The sequence below is a fragment of the Ornithodoros turicata genome, chromosome 5 (genome assembly GCF_037126465.1).
Source record: "Ornithodoros turicata isolate Travis chromosome 5, ASM3712646v1, whole genome shotgun sequence".
NCBI classification, from domain to species: Eukaryota; Metazoa; Arthropoda; class Arachnida; order Ixodida; family Argasidae; genus Ornithodoros; species Ornithodoros turicata.
In genome coordinates this window covers 29,669,895-29,674,999 of record NC_088205.1, presented here as the reverse complement: position 1 = coordinate 29,674,999, position 5,105 = coordinate 29,669,895, and the positions used below count along the sequence as shown (strand labels likewise).

General features: G+C 44.1%; 1 long non-coding RNA gene across 1 annotated transcript; it reads right to left on the bottom strand.

The window, feature by feature from the left end:
- Positions 1–2,698: 2,698 nt before the first annotated feature.
- On the bottom strand, positions 2,699–4,114 carry LOC135394280 (uncharacterized). The gene is made up of 3 exons (XR_010422816.1): positions 3,967–4,114; positions 3,659–3,797; positions 2,699–3,040 (listed from the first exon to the last, which is right to left on the bottom strand). It is a non-coding gene; the product is annotated as an uncharacterized LOC135394280 (long non-coding RNA).
- Positions 4,115–5,105: the final 991 nt, after the last annotated feature.

The following is a 5,105-nucleotide window of genomic DNA, read 5'->3' as shown; positions in this document are numbered from 1 at the left end:
TCACAAATTTAATAACCTTAGTGGAAATGGTGGATGGTGTCCTCTGCCTGGTACGGTGCACTTCATAGCAAAATACACAATAGTCCAAATGTTTTCCTTGTCCACAAATGCCCTGTCAAAGCTGAAAGACTCTTATCAGAATGGGGAAGCGGGCTTGCTTGTCCAGAGAAACAAATATGAAACTGCAGTGCTCAACGTAAATAACTCCATGCTCAGCAACTAAGGCTGGTGATGCCGAAGACCTAATATTTCTAGGTTAAAAGGAACAAAAGAGAAAAGACCACTGCGGCATATTAATGTTGTTTCAAAAGTATAACACCACAAAATTTGTGAGAGGCAGTTGGTGTATTTAGTTAAGTTGGTCATCTCCTGCACCCATTTTTAATAAGATTCAAATGCGTTGCTACCAACCAGGACCTAAGCCTGACATATGATCTAATAATAACAATAGTATCCCTCTATGACCTATACGGACCTTCACCACTAGTTTGGTCTAGGCTTCACACGTGGCTTCTAGTGAAATTCGAAGCTGCTCTGTAGAGCTGACAGGAGACTTGCAGAGTAGAGAATTTATTTATATTTTCCAAAGAACATGTAAAAAACAATGTGCTGTACCAACTGTATTCAAAGAAATACAAATATACTTTGTTTGAGCTATGTGCATATTAGCAGATTACTTGTGACCGATGACACACAATGGGCGTCAAGGGTGAGAACACAAGAATACTACCACTGCAAGCACTGTCCTGAAATTCTAAGTCACCATTTGTCAGAAAGCAATGACCACACACAGCCTAAGGATCATATTGAGCTCCTTCCATTATTCTTTTTATTGACAGCATGTTGGCTGCCATCCAGTCCATGAAAGTGACCCTTATCGTTGAAAGAACGGTTCAACAGCAAGCGAGCTGGTGATAGTGTCCATAATGGCGAGACCTGAAGAGGAGATACAAAAAGGGACATAAACACGCTATGTTGAGACATTGTGTATGTCCCTTCCTATCCCTCGTCTCAGGGTTTTTCGCTATGGACCTTCATGATGTTTCCTTCGGCAAACTTTACATATTTTTATGTAGAATTGTGAAGGTACAGCCAGGCGCTGTTAGCAAATCACACAGTACTTTTCTTGAGTCAAGAATTCATGGAAGGTACACAGTCATCTTCAGCATTGCACACATATATGGGACATGTTAATCACTTTGGAATGTCACAGACATGTCATGGAGGCTGGCACATGATTAGTGGTGCTGAACACACAACTATTTGTCATAGTTTAGGCATAAAAAGCAGTTTTGTCACCTGCATGTTGAGGAAGATGTATCTCTACATGCTTTGCCATGACACAAATATATGAAGCAACAAATGTACCCTCTACTTTATTATGGTTATTAGTCAACACTGCCAAGAATGTGGGAACACAGTCTTGTACCACCTACACTCTTCAAAATGACATTCACACACGACACATTGTAGGTCAACGAGACTCCAGAATGATGTCCTCTCCCTCCCCATTGGCTGAGAACATTTTTCTACTACTTTGCATAATGGGAAGTTAGTACAAGAAACGTACACATTCCTTTTTTGAGCAAATCAGTATTCAGCGCGTTACCATACTGTGGTAGGCCTGCAGTGCATTACGTGGTACAGCACACACTGTAAGAAATTTCACCGTAGAACATGTCCCCCATTCTAATGACAGTCTTCTCCAGTTTTTCAAACTGCCATTTCCCATAGTGCTTTATGGTATGACACAGTATTTCTAAATCTTTACTGTAGTTTACTGGTTGTAGCAGAAAAAAGACACAACTGTTTCCGATCACAGGACACACACCATAAGTGCTATGCGGAAACAGTACATGCTGCTCTCTAGCAGTTGTTAGTGTTTGGACATCGTATGGTGCATGCAGGGTAAATTCCATGGCTAAAATATCCAAACGTGAACAACTGTTAGATTACATGATGTAGAATGCTCTGTAGTACAGTAAAACCTCCAAAGTCGGACACCTCCCTACCTCGGACAACTCCACATGATTTCATTGCACGGGCAGGCTCCCATTGAAACTACATGGGGACGAAATTCTCTATGTCGGACACCTCCCTATCTTGGAAGTAGGATAGGGTTTTCCCTGCAAAGTCGGACAAAACCCTGGCCAAATTACCTCAATGTCGGCCCATCTTTGCACCAAAAAGACCCAAAATGAGCCAGTGGCCTTGACTTTTGCCCCTTTTTTCCCCTATTCTGGTCTCAGCATTTTGTTGCTTTAGTTTTTCGAGTCCAAAAACAAGTGCTGTCAGTCTACATTGTAATTCTTTACGTGAGCACTTGTCTTCAGTTTGTCTAGAGCCTTTGAACGAGCACTGCACCAAAGCTATGAGAAGTAGGCTGACGCTTCTGAGACAAGTCCTTGCTGCTCGAAAAGCTCCGGATGTAATGCCATTGAGTAGAATCTGAACGGAATTGAATATAGTAAAATCAGTAATAATTATCAGTGAAGAGTGGGTAGAGGTACCACTACCAGGCACCACCACCAGGTACCACTAAGGACCTTAAATTGAAGAAGGGGGACATTTCTCACAGCTGTGATCTCTTCCATTTTTTGTTGCCGTCATATTCTGTAACTCGGACACCTCTATAAGTAGGAGATGCTTCGGCTGCACCGCTGGTGTCCAACATAGGAAGGTTTCACTGCATTTATGTTCCGTGTCATGTGACCACAAACAATATATGCTTTTGCTCATGCTGCACAGCACAGGCGAATTGAGCTGCATGTGAGGATAATAACATGAAACCCGAGGCGCGGAGGAAAAGGCATGACTTTACGGTCTCTGTGTCAGTTGTTTCATGTTGTAGTTGCGTACCAGCTGGTCTGTACATGAGAATAGGTTTGATGCATTGTACACGCACCATACACATGAAGTATGTGGTGTGTTGTGATAGTAATGCCACTGCCAATTGAAGAATAATGCTCCAGGTGGATTGTTTCGGTACAATCTTGAACTATGCATACCAAGGGGTAGGGCATCTGCGTGACAGGTTTACCTGGAAGTAAGAATGTAAATGTTAGCTAAAGTCATTGAATAATTAACATTATCAATATACTGCTGCAGATCATACCAACAATAGCACACAAGATGCTCCGATATGCTATGCAGGAATGTCTCTGTACTCACAATATTAGTACAGCAGCTACAGAAAGGCATAAAACTAGTTTTTGTATACATGATACCACTTGAATGCAACACAAGCTTCTGCAGCACCTGAGAAAAAGTATGTACTGTTGCACACATGATGCTGTTTGAATGTCCCGAAAAACATAATTTATGACCGAAAGACATCAACTGGAAGATTTCGATTTACCTTAGTCAAAACTGAGAAAAAGTATGTGCTGTTGCACACATGAAACTGCTTGAACTGCCCTTGAGCGCTCTGGAAGAACACCTTATTTGTGACCAAAATACAACAGCTGAGCGAACATTGAATTTATACCTTACTCAAAATACACAAGATGTGCTGCCGTGCATGTGATACGATGATACTGCTTAAATGTACTCTGAAAGCTCTAAGCTGGCGAGCAACAGCAAGGGTATACGAACACAAGAAGTTGAGCACAAGTGGTGGAATGCACTTGATTAATCAGAAAATGAAATGTCTCAGTACCAGGTGTCACTGTTCCGTCAACAAAAACAGATGAACTTTGAAGGGGCGTCTGGTTGGCACTGGTGACAGCCTTCAGATTGAAACCCAGACGGTGATAGTTGAGACGTGGAGTGCAAGCTTTTCGGTGGTGCCAGAATGCCTGCGAAATCATTTAACAAATAAGGCAATTCCGAATCTGTACTGAGAATACATCCGCTGGGGCGTAATCTCTAAAGGATGAAGCAGTAACTGACAGATAGCGTATTTTTCTCTTCTACGTCATGCAATTTGCACCGCATGACTGACTTGTCTAACATTACGCGTCTTACCTTTATCTGCTGCCTAGTCCTGCCCCTGCAATCTCCAGCTGCAGATAAGGTTGGCACGGCATCCCGGACGAGACATCTTCGGCTTCTTGTGAAACAAGTTGCGCATTGCTTCCGTAACATTCGTATGAGCCAGATGAACAGATCACTGCTTTCGAAAGTGGCACCCAGTCGGAGTTGTAACCGATTGTTGCAGTCAATAGATTTCTCTTTCACCTTTCGGAAAATTGTGGTTTGAAACATTGGAACTGCATGCTGAAGTGTTCTTGCAGACGAGAGCAAAACGCTCACGCATTCTCGGCACGCAGCACAGAACACGAATCACACCAGGAAGTCTGTACTGGCCTAGCAAATGCTTTGCAGTCGAAGGAAGCAAAACTCACGTTCCTCGTGGGTTTAGTGAAGTCCATAAATATACTGGCTCCCTAATAGCGAACTGTTTATCACTTCCCCAATGTGAATCTGCGCAGCAGACGGCTCGGCAGGAGAAACTGGCCGGCTTGGCGGAAGAAACCAAGCCAAAAGTCATGCCAAGCCGGAGCGCGGGCAGACCACGAATGTGTCGTCGACACAGGGTTTGCGGGCCACAAGAAGGTAATGTCAGTGAAATTAAAAATTCACTTTTTCGGAAAACCGCGAGGAGTTTGGGATAACTGTTTTGCATACATAATCAATGTTCCCTTATGAACACATCGTGTGAGTACAATTCTATTCTGTAACACTCGAAAATCGGCGTAGCTGAGCTTTAAGGGGCGCGGTAGTCGCGCAGGAAGGACGAGAGAAAGCGTGGGGTCTACATCAGAGAGAAGGGAGTGAGCTACGTCGTGCTCCCACTGAGCCTGCATCTTGGGACCGGTGAGTGTCGAGAGGAGGTGTCTTCGGTCGCCCGACGACATGATTATCGGGGAAAAAGCTGCGTGCTGGTGGGCGCTCAATGCGGCTCTGTCTGCTTCTTCGTTGCCGCTGATACCGACATGTCCGGGGATTCACTGCAATACTACAGTGTGCCCTGCAACGGTCGCCTTCTTATAAGCTTGCAGGATGTCAAAGACAACAGGACCGAGGAATCCACGTATCCCCAAGTTGGCCACACACTGGGTCGCGGGTCTTGAGTCTGTAAAGACGACCCAGGACTGAGCTGG